The sequence below is a fragment of the Sturnus vulgaris genome, chromosome Z, assembly GCF_052056855.1.
Source record: "Sturnus vulgaris isolate bStuVul1 chromosome Z, bStuVul1.hap1, whole genome shotgun sequence".
In the NCBI taxonomy this organism is placed as follows: Eukaryota; Metazoa; Chordata; class Aves; order Passeriformes; family Sturnidae; genus Sturnus; species Sturnus vulgaris.
The window spans coordinates 76,455,921-76,474,836 of NC_142283.1; the positions used below are offsets into that span (position 1 = coordinate 76,455,921).

Below are 18,916 nucleotides of genomic sequence, written 5' to 3' on the forward strand. Positions count from 1 at the left end.
CACTAACTGCATCTTCTGAATTACTGCTACAATATGGAAACTGGGGTGATTAGCTCAGACACAGACCTTTACACTGTAGAGATCCATAGCTGGTGAACTGAAACTTTCTTGAAGAGTCGGAAAAGTATGAACACAATAATGCAGAAATAAGAGGAGAATAATAGGTGTAGTTTTTTGAGGAAATTGAAGCAAGGCAGTTTTTGGAATTCAGTGACCTGCCTATATCCTCTGAGATTCTGTTTATGCATTTGTGCGTGTATATTTTTTCTCATAGTAGGTGTTGTTCTTTAAACCTCATGCCTTTATATACATAGAAAATATTTATTTAGGGTGGAATTGTGATGTGTAGGGTAGCTATATCATACAAAAGTGCTTTGGAATTGGCGTTTGAGGTTGTTTCCTTTGCATTTGTGCTTATGTTGCTGTTAGGCTCTCCTGATAGCCCTAGATGCAATTTATTCAACTAAAATAATAAAACATTGGACCCCTTTGCTGAATTTAAGTACCTTGAAAGATGGGAAACCCACAAAAGGCCTAACTTCCTTCTTATCTCAGCTGCAGAAATCATCACTTGAAGCAAAAATAAAAGCTTGTGAAAAATGTGAAGACAAATACAAATGATATCTTGAGGTTTATTTGTGTTCCTGGGGAATCAAAACACTCATCTAGAAGGAAAAAAAAGAAAAGCAATAATAGCAAAAAATACCTAAACACATGGCATCTTATAGGACAGCAACTATCTTCCTTTTGTTTCCCAGCTCACGATAAATGGTGTTTAAGACTTTGCATTTAAGTCACTTTTTGTTGCACTTTAATCTAGTAATTAGTTTTTCCATGAATCAAATACTTTTTAAGGAGATCAAACTGAAATAGCATTTAGCTTAATTCTGATGAGGCTGAAGTTATGCTTCATTTGACCAAGGGTGTTTAAGAGTTGAACAATAATGTGTAATATAGAAAGTCTTTAGCAGCAACCTTTTCCATTCCAACTAGTGCATAATATTGGTTTTGCAATCATTTAGTAATTATATAAGGAGGACATATTTATTACGAATTATTGATTTTATAATTACTGCTGCTGGTGTTCACATTATTACACAATGAAAATCTTTTAATATACAATGTTCTTCACCCTCAGCTGGCAAGCAGATAGTGCAATGCAATTTACTGAGTAGCCAAGAGTAGATTTTTATCGGCACTTTTTTTGCCAACTACCTAAGTAGCTCGCTTTCTGAAAAAAAATATTGCTAATGGCACTTAAACCAAGAAGAATATCCAATCTCTCAAGGTCATTCCTGGAAGATGATTATAGTTAGTCAACGAAGAAAAAGAAAGAGAGAGACAGAGAGAGAAATTTGTTTAATTGTTGAGTTATTGGACTGCTAATATCATCAGGGTAGGTGATAGCTTTAAATTTGCTGTAAGCTAAATAGACATAAAAGGCCACTATCATACACTGGATCATGACACATGAAGATATATCTCTTATGAAATTGATTTTTCCATGTGTGCAGGCTGACTGCTCAGTGCAGCTAACCTGCCTGTAGAACCGCAGGGAAAAGTTATATTCAGGGCTAGTGTATAATTGTCAATATGTTTTATATTCTTGAGCAAGGGATTTTTCTTCAAGACGTGTACAAAAGAGATTGTCCAAGTTCACCATTTGATTGGGTCTGCAGCTGCTCACTAATAGCTGTTGCTAAGAAACTGTCACCCCAAACAAAGAGGAGTTCTGCTCCATCAGAAATCTTTGGAAATAGGGCTCTCCATTACTGATATCAAAATTTAACATCCTGGTTACAGAATTTAAACCTGGCAGGTGAGGGAAGAGGATGCAAGTACTTCCACAACTTCCTCTGCACTCACCAGGACTGAAACTTTGACTGGAATGGTACAAGACTGAATCCCTATTTGCTGCAGACACAGACACTCACATTAATGCACATTTAAACATGCATGAGCAGATCTATCAAGGGTCCAAGTTTGCATGTAAGCCTGAATCTTATTGCTTGATTTCTTTCCCTTCAATAAAATTATTTTATTAGGGTATGGTTGTCATACAATCTTCCTATAAAAGAAAAGAAAAATACATCCCACTGAGGTCAGCATGTTTAATAAGAACTCATGTTACATTCCAGTATGGAATTCAGCTCATCCCAGTTACATGATATCCTGCTTAGTGCCTCACCACTTTTGTATTCACATGTACAGATATAGGAAGGAGACAAAACATATTCAGACCTGGAAGGACAGAGGGAAGGAAGTCTCAAGGAGCAGACTTCTGATTTTACTACAATGTGCATACGCGTACAAGAAACATGGAAGTAGAAATTCACATTTAGCTCTTCACAGGCTTTTGACTCCACAGGATTGGGGGGGGGGGGGGGGAGAACCTTAAGATGTCTCCATATTGGGAAATATTATATTTTCCTTTCTTTAAAGAAAGCAAGAAACATGCAATAACATTATACTTCTACTGACTCATAGAAAACAACACAAACACAGACATAATAGAAATAAGAATGATAAGGTTTGCTTTTATAAATTGATATTTTACACAACATGACTGGTTTTTCTAAGCTCCATGAAGTATATAATAATAATTGCAAAAATAGTATTACTGTCATTTATTTGGATTCAAAAATTTTAATTTGAATATTTTAAGCACTGTCTGGTATATTCCCAGGTTGAAACCACATTGTTCTAGCACATTACAGGTAATTGTGACTCTAGCTAAAATGGAAGAGAATGTTGGGACAACATCTCTTTTCCAGACAAAGATGTCATTGGCATGTAACATTTCACCTTGCTCCCACTCATCCTACTCTTCAGTTTCCAAAAAGAAGAAAGAGACCTATGGAATTTCTGGCCGGGTTCAGGTAGGTGAGAAGCACTCTGGGCTTGTTTTGCTTTTACTACATGAAAATAGAGTGGTAGAAACAATTGAGGAGCATATGCAATGTATCATAATGATTGTGATATGCTGGCCATGGCCACTTTCACAACTGGGTGTGCTTCATCACAAAAATGCCTGAGCGATGCAATGCAGGGATCAATCAATCTTGGCTTGGTATTGAGACAAACTGTATGTTTTAATGAGTCTTTCTGTCTCTTATGGTAAGAGGAGATCAATCAATGAACAAAATCATATCAGTGATTTAAAAATGTTGGTTTTTTTTTTTTCCTATGTTTATACCCAGCAGTTTTAAACTTTGAAAAGTCTGTGAGTTATTAGGACAATAAGAACAAAGAATAAACCTATTACACCCAATTTTTTTTTTTAATGAAACAACTAGTAAGTCAGCAAACAAGATTTTCTCATTGTGAGAAACTCTACATATAAAGTTTTGAAATGTGTAAAAAAATAACTACAATAAAAACTTCAATCTTAAAACTATGATTAACTGGCAATTTAATACAAATTCTCATAAAATATCTTTAATAAAACATTACAGATAAGATTCAGTCTCTGAAGTCTCTTTCTTTCACTGCTGCCTTTTCCTCTCTCCATTGATAATATAATAAGCTGAAGATGATAAATTTTCATATACACCCACTTGGAAACCTAAAGAGGGTTGAGTCTGGGTTGTGGATGTTCCCTGATGTGTGGACACAACCATGAAAATTTATCTAGCTGTGCACTAGCTTGGGCATTCAAAAAAAAAAAAAATTATCAGCATGCATGCAGAAAATATTTTGCATTTAATACTTATCATTATTTTCTAGTTCTGTTGAAGAGTAGTACACAGTTTCTAGAAAACAATAGCTACAAACAAATTATCTAAAGGTAAATTGCAAAAGGAAATTCAATCTCTAAATATTATCATTGCCCAGGCTGAAGTAATAAACAGCTTTTTGGGTTCTATGTCAAGTATAATATGTAATAAACCTGGAGTTTTCTAGGGAAAATTCCTCAGAAATTCTAGACTTCTTGAAAAGTGAACATTTCAAAGTCAAAAAAAGAAGATTTCAATACTGTGGAAAAAAATCTGTTTTGAATCGTTGTAATCTACTCTTCTTATGTGGCTCAATCTAAGAGTCCCAATAAAGGACAAATTCCTTGCTCTATCTGTACAAATAGGAAAAAAAAAAATAAACAAAACAAAGCAAAAAAACCCAAGCAAACAAACAAAAAAAGCAACCAAAAAACAAAACAAAAAACAAATAAAACAAAAACAAACAAACAAACAAACAAACAAAACCTTCAGAGATCTTTGAACTTTTGTGAAAGAGGCCCCAGAATTTATAGGGAAATGAAAGTTGGGCATCTGATTTACTTTCAGGTCTTGCATTTCACTATTTTTTAAGAAGCACTTTAATTAAATAAAGTGAAAGAAGCCCTTCTGTATTAAGGTGACCAGTTATGGCTCTTATGAAATCCTCTGTGCCTTTTTTTTTCCTTGAAAATGTCAAGGAGTGCAATAATAACAATTAATGATGATGACTGTTGCTTCAAAGCAAAAGATGGTGAGTTTAATAGGTTCATAAGTCCATTCCTAGCTGTGGAAGTTGATTTGTGACATCCTGTCACAGACCTGTCGGGCATTTTGTTAATGCTGACAAAGAAATATTTTATTTTATTTTGGTCTAAAAAATAAAAATAAAAAAGTAAAGTGATGTAAGTGATAAGAACCATTTAAAATATTCTTCACCATTTAGAAGTGCAGAAGTTATTTATTAAAAAAAAAAATAGGTGGAAATATACTTTATAAAAACATAAAAATGCTAATCTTAAGACAGATATTAGAAAATATATGTACTGCAACAAAAAATATTTTTCCACAGAATGCAGGGGAACACATCTGGAAATATAAACTTAAGGAAACTGACATGAAATTCCTAGACCCCTTCAAAATTTTCCTTCTGCTAGTTGCTTCAATGCTGTACTAAGTGCCAACTGATCATATATCTGTCCATCTGCAAAACTATTTTCATGTCACCATCTGTCTTTCATATATAAGAATTATACATTTTTTTCTGTAGCTCCTGCTTTAACAGAGACCTTTGGATGTAATTGTGTGAGGGATCCTGGCAGAGACAACTGTCATTGACCTGAAGGCATCAATGACTTGCAAACTTCTCGTGGGCTCAACTGTTAAAGAGACAGAATAATTACAATCTGTCAGAACAAACACAGCTAAGTGGTTTTAAGTGAGTTTGGGTTTGGTTTGGTGCGTGCGTTTTTGGTTTTTGGTTTTTTTGTTTTGTTTTTGTTTTTTTTTTTTAAGACACTTAAACTAAGCATCTTTCTCTAGTTAATCTTGTAAACTTCAGAAAACAAAGCTAACCTTATTTCAAGGCTGATTCATCTCGCCTGATGATTACAAGATATGTCTTTGTTTTTCCATCAGTTATGGAGGAAGTGAATAAGACTGACAAGGAACATCAAAATTCAATAGTAATATTGAAGTGGAATGTATCTCTTTTTCTATAGGAACTTCCTAATTTGATAGAAATACCAACTGAAAACAATTCACCAATTTAGCAATCTGTAAATCAGTATGACCTCAGAGCTGCTGTTCAAACTGAGTTTTCAGGGGTTTCTTCACTTTGAAGTCTAAAAGTAAACACGATTAATTCTTCAATTTTTTTCTAATGAAAATGTTTGAGCTGATGCAACATAAAATCAATATATGTAGCAATAACAATAATAATTACACAACTTGCACAAAGATGTTGATACACTTTTCCCTTTATATATATATATATATAAATATAAACTGGACTTTGATACCATGGTGAGACCACAAACTTTTTTTTTTTTTTTTGTCAGATGAGATCCTGATTTATATCCTTTTATTATCAATAAATTTCCAGAAACTAAGGATTTTTATCTTTCATGGGGTCAGAGAAGAAATTAAATATCTTAGAATAAAGCCTTCATTTTTCATGAAAAAAGCAGTCCTCTCTGTCATTTTCTTTCACTTCAGTAAGTTGCAATGGCAAATAAAGGTTTACATTGTTCCATGTCACTACTACAATGCTTATGACGTCTCAGAGAATGCAGATGCTGTCTTTTTTTCATTACCTACCTATTTTCATCACTACTTCATGGCAGAAAAATCACTGGTGAACTTTTATAAGATTCTTAGATTTTGAAGTGGAAAGATATCACTAGTTTGTTCAGTTTAGCCTTCTTCATAGAACAAGACCCAAGATTTTTAATTCCTCTTTCAAGTCAATACTAGTACTTTGGGAAGAAAATTATTTTACAGAAAACAAAATCCAATGTTGTTAAAAAAAAATCCAGCAATGGAGAATACAACATAAATCTTGTCATTCTAACAGTTAATTAATCTCCCCATAAAAAATGTAATATGCCTACTCTAAATTGACACTCATTTTTTTCTTTTTTTGTCTTGTCCACTACATTAGCTCTGAAATATTATCTTTATTTTTATATTTTTACTGTGGTATTTCCCCACTTTGTAAATGTGACAAACATGCTTTGCTCCTAAATGCATTACTTGTTATTAACCACACTGAAAATACACACTAGGCTTAGGCACAAAACCTATTATTGCATGTCAGCTGATCTCTACTGTCTGTTCCATTGTGTACAATAAATCTGGGTTAAACATAAGATAAGCTGAGTTTGCTTAGCCCGCTTTTCACTGAGCTAAACTAATTTGAACAGCCTTGATTTTCTGCAGGGTAGACTACTCCCATGGATAGTTCTCATGAATCAGCTGACTTGTTATGTGTGATGCCAGAATAACTTGTTCATATATCTGAGTCTAATAGTATCCTTGTCCCTAGTTTATTGGAGGCAGAGAGCACTGTGTACCACTGCCTTGTATTCTTCATTATTTATCATTCTTTTAGCTTTTGTATCAACTCCAAGCTTTACTGGTAATGATTTTATGTTTTCTTCCACCTTGTTGATAAAATGTTTACTAGCATAGAGTCAAAAATCAATCCCAGGGAGACCCCAGTCAAAAAGACCTTATTAGTATTAATTCCCAATTTGCTGTTATGTTGTGGGGCATAGCTATCAACCATTTCTTTAATAATTCAATGTGATTGGAAAAACAATGGGGCTTTTTTTTTGTGTGCTTTTTTTTTTTAGTTTCTTGTATACAAGTCAACTTCTTTAAATGAGTTACATTATTATTCTACATTATTACTTTATTGAATTGAATCAGTCCGCTCATCAAAGCACTGACATGAGCTGGTTTGAAAAGATTTATTTCCAACCTGTGCAAATTCACTGCCATTAATACATTACTTTCCTTTAATTCATTGTTAATTCAGGCTTGTCTCAAATGGTCCATCATTTTGCTTCAAATATAAATGAAACTCGTAATTGCTTGGATTATCCTATTTATTCTTCTTTTAAAAAGTTTGTTACTATGCATTTTTCCCATTACACTTCAGGCATGTCCTGAAGTTTTAAACACTGGATTAAATCTACTTTAATGGTTTGAGTACCACCTGAGACAGCTCTTTGAAATTCTCATATACAAAATTACTGAGTCCTAATGATTTAAAAAGGGATTCTTATATGAACACAATAGAATTTGAATATGAAATATTTCCTCATGATGTGACAAACAAAAAATGGTCAGAACCCCTCACTGATCATTTCTACAGATTCCATACACTACCATCCCAGTCACATCCTGTTGTCACATGCAATATATGCTATTTTGAATGACACATTGTTATACACTTTGAAATGGTAATTGTTCAGATGACTTTGTATTAACAGTTTCAAACCAAGGTGTTCTTCACTGGAAGAATTTACCTTTCATGTGAGCAACATAAGTGAGTTGCGGTATTCCCTGGAGAAGAGGGATGTGGTAAGGGCTCCTAGCTCTTTGATAATTAACAAAAAAATCAGATCAAGAGGTTGTCCCAGCAGAATCTAAACTGCTTCCAGTGCTGGGCTACCAGCTGTTTCCTTTAACATTGTAGAATAGAAAAGGAAAGGCAAAAATGGAGTGGAAAGACACCTGTCTGGAGGTGTCTTTGTACCATCCATGGTAACAAAGAGATCATATCATTACATCTTCAGTCACATCTGATCAGGCTGCTGTAATGATATCCCCCACTGGCACTCCCATCCCTTGCTCATCATTTTTACAACTGTGGTAGTTACACTACCTCTGGTGCTGCTTGCCATCTAGAATTACTGTTGGGGCTGCCTCAATCTCTGTTGTGCTGTTAATAGCAAATTTAGCCATCTGAGTAGATCCTCATATTGATACTTAATGGCTTCTGAACTAGTTCCCACTGCAATAGAATTGCTTTGTTGCTGTCTAAGGACACGGAGAACAAACACACATGCACACAACTTCCAAGCACAGCAGCCAGGGACCATTTACAAGATCACCCTTTGTTAACCAGCCAAGGAACAATAACTCTGTAATCAGCATGAATCTGGAAACCAGCTGATATTTAGATATTTAAGTGGATAGAGCACTTGGTGGGCAAGGATAAACCTCGACTTCTGGTCTTTCTCTGGAAGTCCATGGTATTTTTAAAGGCAATTTCTAATTTTGAAGTCTTTTCTTTTAGGTAAGACAAGAGATGACAGCCATTCTGAAGTTGTGGGTTCAATATGGACTTGGATCTGCAATCGTGCTGCTTACCTGCTTACTACCCTGTGTTCACAAATAAAAGGGAGAAAATAATGCTTTCTCTACCTCCATTATCACCATTTAGTTCACAAATTCTTTAGAGAGGGTTGGGGTTTGGGGTTTGCCATTTGTTGCTTATTTGGTTTGTTTTTTTTTTCTCTGGATATATGCAGCATAACATAACTGATCAGCTGAGTAGGAAACCATACTCTTCTAAGAGTATTAACATAATTACACCACATCATCATCTCTTTGTCTTTCTCTGCAATACTGCGTATGTGTGAAATATCTCATAAATTCCTATCCTCTTTCTTTCTTAGGAAAGAAAAATTTTAAAGAGTTTTCATTTCATTGATTTTTTAAGAATAGTTCCATTGGGCAATATCTGAAACCATAAACCTCAAACTGGCTGAGGAGGTGGCAGCTGATATGTGTGGGCATGTATTCATTATTTGTTCCCCAGTGATAGCACACGTGTTGAAAACCAGAAACATCCCTCTGTTTTAGACAGCAAATATTATTTAAAATGGTATATAAGTTTAATCAGTAATTAGTCAGCAATCAAACCAAGCCAGTCATTGCAGATCCTCATTTGTGTTGTATATATTTTGTCCTGTGCTTCTTGACTGATACTATATGAAAACATGCAAATTAAAACAATCAACTAAGTTGTATGTGAAAATTGAATGGAAAAATGAACACTTATTTCATACTGTGTTTACCTATAATTTCTAAAGAATTGCCTATTTTGAGGAAATGCCTTGATTTTTTTTTTCTTTTCCCAATTAATACAGAGTAATCTACAATAATGGTAAGCAATGAAGAGGATTCCAACTTTTTCAACATTTACTACTATGTGTTTTATTTTTATTTTTTTCTGCCAGTCTTCATCTCTGCAACAACTTCATTTGCCTTGAAGAGCATCACATAAAGCACTTTGCATTACATAAACAGTGCTTCCTTCAACCATTATCCTATATCCAAATGTAATGTGATGAATATAGTTTTCTAATGGATACAGCTCTGCCTGATTTTTTGTTGGGGAAGAAATTAATTTACTAAGAAGAAAAAAAAAGAAAAAGGAAATAATTAAAGTAACATGTCAATAAAGAAACATTTTGACTACCGCTGTAAACTCTTAATGTTGCTCTACTTTCATTTTCATTGTTGTTAATCTATTTTTCTTTAGAGGTCTGTCTCTAGTTCTTGTGAAACACATGAAGCAATTGACCAGGTTGAATTTAGGCTGATAGGGAGATAGTCAGTTCATAGATTTTCTTATAAGAAAATAAGTTTCTTATAAGTCTCATGAGTTTAAACAAACAAACAAACAACAACAAACTGATGAAGAAAAGTGTCACATACTACTGGTGGCTATGAGGAGAACAGTAGCAAATATCCTTATTTGCACATCAATTAATCCATGTGGAAAAAAACTAATACCAAGAAGGAAATTTAGTTTAGTCATGCTTTCTTGGATTATATGTTTTGTTATATATGTTTTGTTGATCCTGCCTTGGGACAAGGATTTTCCACGTGGTCTTTTGTGTTTCCTTCATCTAGACATTTCTGGGATGGCAGAAAGTGAGACTGAATAGAAGTGAAGAGCAGGATTATGCTTCTGTCTGCAGTGGTTGAGAAAGGAGGATCTGGGGATTAAATACCTGGATGGAAATTGTTTGTGTCTGAATCAACAGGGGAAATAAACTGCTTAACAAGAACATTAAAGATTAATTTTTTTTAATGGTTTCCATATGTGTATGAATATCACTGTTAGTGCAAGTAAGCTTAGTGTCTATGTATGTGTGCTTATAAAAATTGAGGAATTTAAAGAGAAATAAGAATTACATCCTCAAAAAAGACAAAGACAGTTAAGTAGAGAAGAGAGAAAATGTTAAGTTACATACAACAACAAATTTGAAAAGTTGAATGTCAATATTTTCTTAAGAGAGTTATACCAGTTTTTTAGTACCAAAAAAATGCTATTTAAGGAAAAAAAACTAAATTTCTAGACAAATAATTTCTGTATAAGAAATAGAAAAAAATCTACAGTTTATTGAGATTATTAAATTATGTTAAATCCCTACATCCACTAAAGAGAAAGAAAAAAAAAAATCTTTAATCTGGATGAGTATCCCAGATAAAAAGTGAACCCTTCTCCAAATATACCTGTTCTTCTACACTAACTACTTTCTAGATTTTTAACTTGTACTTGTTGCTGATCTAATGCCAAAGAGAGATAAGTAAAAAAAAAAAAAAAAACAAAAAAACAAAAACCCTACAGATTTTGGCTTGATTCTTTAATTTAAAAATAGAGACATAGGGGAATAATATTGTTACAAAAATACATTCTCCAGGGTAAATCTGTGCTCATTCTAGTTTCCAGAGAATAGAATTTTGGTTTCAAAAGAGATTTACAGATGTTGATTTTGTCATGGTCTCAAAACTTTGACTCCAAACAGGACCCATTTTCAGACAAGTAACTTAGAAATAGTGTCTTTGATTTTATTTTTCTCAAAAAGATATATATATATATATTTCCTACTCATACAGAAATGGATTTTTTTTTTAAGTGATTAAAAGATTTTTTTTTTATTTTCTAATGGGCTCAAATTAAAGTTTGAAACAATATAAAATTCAATTTTTTCTGTTATTTTTTTCATATATTTTTGCCTTAAATTCATCATCCTTCAAACAATAACAGTAAATTCTAACACCTCTTATTTATGAGGTTAAAAATAGATCAATATGGTGCTTAACTGAGTACGAGCCATGTGGTAGCCTGGTGCCAAGTGCAAGGATGGTCTTGTTTTATCATCAGGCTCCCCAAGAAAAAAGCTAGTTGGATTCTGGTTTGGGACCCAGTCAAATCCATCATTTCATTATGAATGTGTCGTGTATCTTTGAGTAACCTTGACCAAGGGCATCAATGCCTGAAGAAGTTACCTGCAGCTAAGTTTTGGTGCTGCAGTTTTGCATTGCAAGCACTGCTGGTACATGGACAGAGGGGCAACTATGGAGCAGTATCTGAGCTTTGTTGACCCAGATTGCATTTTTTCACCTACAAAATGAAGATAACCATGATTTTCTGCGAGATATTTTGAATATACTCCTACAGAGTGAATAAGTAGGTACCATTACCATTGCTATTAATAATAACAATACATCTGCTGATCCACTGAGCAAAATCTTTGTGTGGAGCTCCAAGAAATGTAAATCTCCTACTCCCTCTATTAGCCAAACCTTCACTTCTTCCCTTCATTAAAGTGAAAGCAGTATAAAAGCTCTGATCAGAATTGTAGCTGCAAAGTCAATAGGAGGCAGTCATTTAACTTCTTTAGGCACCTTTGAAAATCCCAGCCTGACATCACTACAAATTAGCTGCACCAGAGCAGGGTTTTTCTTGGCAAGTAATATCTGAGTTACAAAGCATTTCTGCTTAACAAATGTTTCCTTTTCGTTAAAGAACTCTCAGAGATTTTTTTTGAGCTGGATGCTCAATATGGATTTTTCATATGGAACAATAGTTAGCACCCTGACAGTTAACACAGTAAAGAGCGATTAGGCAGTAATTTATCTGCTGCATTGTATAGCTCCAAAGAGATGAGACAACTTTTCTTAAGATTTCTAGCAGGGGTTTTTGGGGGGGTCTTTGTCAGTTCATTTTTATTCATATCTGGCTATAGTTACACTGGACCATTGTGTTATGCAGATTGAACAAAATTTCACTCACTTCTCTTGTTTTTAAATGAATGAATCTTTTGAGCTTTTTTTTCTTCCCACACCCTGCTTATCTGAACCCCACTGCCAGGGTATGGATTAGCTTCATAAAAGCTTTAGAGGTTGTCATTTAATAAAATGCAGAATTAGGTGTTTAGGCAATGTATCTAATGCATAAGAAAATCAGGCAGTGAGAAAACAGTGCAAAAAGCTGAGAAGCTACGGTAGGAAATGTGCAGGTGAAATGAGACACAGATTTCTGAGCTGTGGGAAAGATATTTTGATCTGGTTTGAGAGAAATCTCTATTATAACTGCAGCTAATTCTTGAGTTTCTGTTAAAAAAATAATCTAATTATAGACATTAGAGGATGATCAAGTCTGAGAAGGACACCTATCCTGTTACACTTAAAAGCAATTCGGGAGTACATTTCATTGAATCTGGGTTTTTTTTTTTTGTTTGTTTGTTTTGTTTTTTTTTTTTGTTGTTTTGTTTGGTTTTTTTTTTTTTTTTTTTTTTTTTTTTTTTTTTTTTTTTTTTTTTTCTCTTAGCGTGAGATGAAAAAGTCTCTCAAATGCCTTTACAGGACAACTAAGCTATTTTTAAATTCCGAAATTTGGGCACATGAATGGCCCCTCAGCTGAGCAAGACTGTACTAGTTCCTTAAATCTGCCCACAGAAGTTCTACCCGGTTACCTAGAGAAGCTTAAGAAAGTTTCCAAAGCTGGATGGTGTCTGCTGCCCCACAGCTGTTTTTGTTAAGGACTGGAGAAAACCTAATTGATTCTTCATTTAAAAAAAAAAAAAAAAAAAAAAAAGGGAAAAGAAAATGAGACTAAACCTTCTCCACTTTATGAATTCCACTGGAGCTAAATGAGTCTCACTAACCAAATCACTACACACATCTTGGTACAACAGTGGTTCCACATGTCTAAATAAAGTGTTCTGAAGACTGAAATTGTGGGCTTGGGGTATCTTAGACATCAATTTTAGTGCTCTGTAGTACTTAAAGGATTAAAAAACTCTTTAGTCTTGCATCCTACTGGTATCAACAACCCCTTAGCACTTACATGTGGTTACAAATCTAATCCCCCTTGATTTGCCTCAGGGTCTAGTTTATAGCAATTACCACTGGCAATAAAAAACAATAAAAATTTAGGTTATTATTAATGATTCAATATATTAACATTATTTCAAGATCTACTTCTAATTAAGGAGCTTTAACCCTTCTATGATCATGGTCCCAAAAGTCATCTTTTTTAAGCAAAAAAATAAATAAATCTTCTGCAAGCACTCTTTAATGACGGCTATGGCCCTAAGTCATTCACTCAGCTGTTTTATTACTTGTCTTTAAGTCTTATGAGTTCAAAGCAGATGTGCATCACTGAATTCTCAATAAAAGACCACTGCTTGTCCTGCTGAATAATAAGAACTGCTAATTAACACCAATTAGGAGCTGTAAATGCCATTTACACTTGTTTGTTATTTTTCAACTCAATAAGAGTATAGAAGGCAGAGAGCCTGAGATCACTTAGACTGAAGCTGTTTGAGGGGTCATTTTAATTAGGATATAATGCACAATAATAATTATATATATATATATATATATTTAATGGAATGATTTCATTTGTGATTGGATCTGTTGAAGAAGGTACTTCAGTCTTGCTTTTTTCAAGAATTATGAGCTTTTAAAAGTAAATGTCCAAAATCTCAAATTCCAAGTCTATATAAAATAAACCACCACCACACATATCCACACATTGGTTGCAAAGGATTAGAAGTAATTCTCTCTTAATACTGATTTCCTGTTTTACACTGCATTAGCTCAGGGTGCCAGGCTTGATACACACATTCAATCAGATAGCTGAGATCTTGAATAAGAAAGAATCTTAACACAACCAGGATTGATGATTGCACTACAACTGCATTCATTTTGTGTTATGCAGTGGAAGGTTGATAACAGGTGTTCTGAATGTGAACAAGTCATCTGGAATCAGATGTGTTTACTAACAGATTTTGTCCCAGATCTCAGGTTTGGAAAAATCTTATCCTTGGGTTAGGGACCCCATATCTGTTTTGCCATCAAAACTCTCATTGAAATGTGTCTAACCACACTCCTTTGAAGTTGCCATGCAAAGAAGAGGAAGCAAATAAGTAAGACTGAAAAATCTGAATCTGCTTGGTCTTACATCTTCATCTGCAGGAGTGGACTAACTATAATTTGTTATTTGCCAGCCTGTTGTTTGCCTCCACAGGTATTTGCTGCAAATATACTCAGAATTACTGTTCAGGTGACTCAAAAGCTACCTTCATTCTCATAATAATTAGATTTCTCCTGATAGTGCTGAGCAAGGTCCTCAGGACACATCTCTCTTCATTGCTCAACAAGCTGCAAACTGCTCCCTTCCTAGTCATCACCCTCAATCAAGGAACTTCTTTATCTCTCTTAAATAGGGAGCCCAGTGATGTGGGCTCTGTTCAGAAAAACTTGTTGGGCAAGACCTGAATCTGTCTTTACGTTAGAGTAGGTAAGTGGAGGGTTTTGACATGTAGGAGAAACAGTGACTGAAATAAATATTCTAGAAACAACAGACTTTAATCTCTTTAACAGCCATGATGTCTTAAGCTTTACCTTTCATGTTTTTCAGATTCTTTACTGGATTGGTATATAACACTGAACTTCATATAAAGTGTTAGCATGTTCTCCTCCTTTTCCAGCCAAGAACCAAGGACACCACTGCAGCTTCAGGCCCAAAAAATTCGAACAACAACAAATTGAGGAGAGCACTCTGTGAGGATGGGACTTCATAAACTGAAGCATAATTGGACAATTAACCCCAATATGTAAATGGGCCAAATCTTATAAAAGTGTTAAAACCTGTGACCTGGTATCCATCTTGGGTAGAGACTTGGCTGGACTCTTGTACTGCCCAAGGTGAATTCTTTGAAGGCCTTTTTAATAAAAACCTACTTTATTCCTTTAACTCTGTCCAGCCTCTGTTCTAGGGAGCCTCTCTAAACATCATCACCACTGACTCATACAAGTAATCTCTCTCTCTCTTTTGCTTCTTGCCTCTTTATTTTGGCCATTAAGACTTGAGCATGAATCTGATTTGAGAAATATATAGAGGAGGCAAGGCAGAATGAGGATTCAGACCTTTACCATATAAATCTAAAGGCAAGTTGCCTAGGCAATCAATAGGTTGCTAATTAATTTAGGGTGGATTTTGTCTTTTTTTCTCTTGTTTTCAGGAAAGCACTGTGCTTTGTAAGTAACTTGTGCTTTCCAGTTTTTCTTCCCATCTCACTTCAGCAAAGTTATCCACAGACCTACTATGAACTAAACCCTTACCTTTTAGGTGTTTTATCACAAGTGCAGGTTCTTGATTGCTGAATTTGTGTTGAAATGGCTACTAAGAAACAAAGAAACTTGATAGATTCTAAGTGATATTAATTTTCTTAAAAGTATATTTTATAACTTGAATACCTTTCAAAAATCTCGAAAGGAGAAAAAGGAAAAGGAGAATGGGAAAGGGAAGAAAAAGGGAAAAAGGAAAAGGAAAAAAAGGAAAAGGAAAAGGAAAAGGAAAAGGAAAAGGAAAAGGAAAAGGAAAAGGAAAAGGAAAAGGAAAAGGAAAAGGAAAAGGAGCAATAAGGTACTACTACTACTTTCAAGGACAGGTGCTGGCCAGATTAAATTGATGTCCCCCTGGACATAACATTCACAACAGGATTATTTTCCTAAATGAATGGCAGCCCAGTAAAATTTCTTCAAGGGAAAAGAGGAGGAAAAATGAAAAAAATAAAGCCAGACAAACCAGATAAGCAAAACACTTCTACCTTTGCAGACTTCCATTCCATCTACATCTGTCTTGTTGTACTCCCACCAACTAGCTGTTATTGAGTGCTTTTCAATTGGCATTTATGACTGCCTCTAATGGCTTGCTTGTACATGAGGCTTGCATATCTTAACTAAATATTCAGTGATTTTTCCTTATTCTAATGTTCCTAATTAGATTTATGAACTCTTTACCATGTTTTATGTTGATGAGGGACTGAGAATAAAATCCCGAAATGCTCACTCTAATAAAATATCACAGCTAACCAACTTGTGCTATTGCATGTGTTATTTCAGTGAATAATGAGCTTTAAATAATGTTCTGAATATGTTACCAAGGATGCAGTAAAGAAATATAGACTAGTGATCTATTACAATGCATTAATAAATACACTGGTACATATAGTTCACTGTCCATAAGGGGTAATGGATCATGCTGTGAGAACAAGTTAAGGGATAAGGGAATTGAGACTTTTTGTTTAAAAAGTCTGGTATATGAATACCCATTTTCTATAAAATAAATTAATATTTTCTATTTCTTATATTTATATAAGTTATATAGCTTTTTTTTGTTGCTTTTTTTTTTGAGTTCTTTCAATCTGAAATAAATTAATGAGTAAGGTCTAAAAGTGGGATGTAGTATAATATAACTTTTTCTTATATAACATTATAACATTTCATATCAGGAACTATTTATCTTATTTTCGTATCCTAGATATTGAAAATGTTTATGTAACCTAAACCATGGTGCTGTAATCTAACCAAACTGACAAAAAATCATGCAAAAAAAATTGGTACTTAGCAATAATTACAGGAAAAATTTGTATACGTGCATATTTGTCCAGGATATGAAGGCCAAGACTGATTTTTCTTAGCAGTGTCACATCACTCCAGTGGATACTAATCTTGCTAATGCACTGTGTAGATAATCACGTCTTCAATTCAGAGAAAAAAATATATTTTTCAGAATTATATCCAGAAGTAATATGTATTAATACAATCTTATTGACTTCAGCAGCCCATTGAATAAACAAAAACATATTCTTCTGCCATTTATACTTCTAAGAATCCTTGGCACTTTAGGAAAACCAGGAGAATTACTCTGTCTTGTGGTGGTTTTGTGCAAGCAGGCAGTCATATAATTTTTTATTCTACCAAACAGAATAATTTTGCAAATGCCTCCTATCTTTCCTTCTTTCCTTTTTTATAAGACTCTTTCTGGCTTTGCCAACAGACTTGAAGCACTCCAGTCTCTCCACTGACTCCACTGTGTGTAGTATATGAATCTATAGTGATCTGCTCTTTCTGTCAGTTTGTCACTGTTTTCTGAATAGCCAAGTGCATTTTGGATGTTGATAAAGGCCCCTGAACCTGCTACTGTGACTAAAACGGTCTTAGAAAATAAAAGTGACATACCAAGGGTAGCTGGCAAAGAAGCTTCTGAGAAATTCCCTCCAGAATGCCACAAGAGCTCATATGCAATTTTTGACTCACACTAATCCATGTATAGAGCAACAGGTGCCTTTCCAATGTTGTGACTAACTTAGAGAACTATGGTTTTCCATTCGCATGTATCTCAAAAATTATACCTTAAAATCTCAGAAAACATTATTCATGTATATGAGAATGCCTTTTTATCTAAACCACAAATTAAGAACAATATAAACCAAGTGAGTGAATCTCGCCTCACACTTCAGCTATGTGATATCCAAGTCCTACTTTCAGGTGCAAGGTGTTAGTTCACTTTTTACACAAATTTTGACTGAAAGCATAAGTAAGTGATCAAAGGCCACAAAAAATAAGATAGGTTAAAGCAGAGTCAGTCAGTTAAAAAAAGAAAAAGTTATGTAAGAATTCAAGAGCAAGTGCAATAAAATAGAATGCTAAAAATCTTTAAGTAAAACTACAGAAAAATTAGGACTTGAAAACCTTACACTGAAGTACTCATAAAACCAATGAAACCACTCTCTCCCGGAATGACTAAGGAAATAATAAATAATTAACATATAGAATTATAAAATAGAATAATGGAAAAATCCTAACTGGATCTCTAAAGATCTATTCCATCTTCCCTAAAAGGAAGGGCCTTTGATCAAAGGTCCTGTCAAACGGAATTTCCAATGAGGTCGATTCTACCACTTCTGTGAAACTTATACCAGCATTTTACTGTTCTCACAGCAAAAAGATTTTCCATCTCCCTCCATAAATCAGGTTCTGCAATCCTTTAAGCCCCCTGCTTGGTGGTTCTACTCCAAATTCTACTTTTTCAAAGCAAAAATTACGCCATGGAGCAAATTAAAGCTGAACACAGTGTTCCAGATGTATCCAAACAAGTGCTGGCCAGAGTGGAATAATTACATCCCTTCATCTGCTGGCTGTTGTTGCTCAACAATCTCAGGAAACAGCTTGTCTTTATAGTTACAAGAGCATTCTGCAGATTTATGATAAATTTAATCTCCCTCAGGACTCAAAGGTTCCTCCAGCAACAAATGCACCTAAGCAAGGCAGACCCCTGCCTGCTCTGCTCCTGTTTCTGTCATACCACCAGGATTTTATTCTCATCATATGTTAAAGCTTCTGCAGCTTCTGTTGGCCCAGACTTGTTTGTATTCTACTTGCAAAGTTTCTTTCCTCAAAGTAGCAGCGCTCCAAATGTCTGTTACCTGTGTGGGAGAAGGTATTTACAAATACAAAAGATATAATAACTAAAAATGACGTTTAGTATAATTAATTTGTCACATATATCTCACACATAAAAGTCTCTGAGATACTTTTAA

General features: G+C 34.3%; 1 long non-coding RNA gene across 1 annotated transcript in view; it reads right to left on the reverse strand.

The window, feature by feature from the left end:
• Positions 1-16,211, reverse strand: part of LOC148219948 (uncharacterized) — a 48,156-nt gene extending 31,945 nt beyond the window's left edge. Inside the window, exon 1 of the long non-coding RNA XR_015799694.1 lies at positions 16,142-16,211. This is a non-coding gene — a long non-coding RNA (uncharacterized LOC148219948). The remainder of the gene's footprint in view (positions 1-16,141) is intronic.
• Between the last annotated feature and the right edge of the window lie 2,705 nt (positions 16,212-18,916).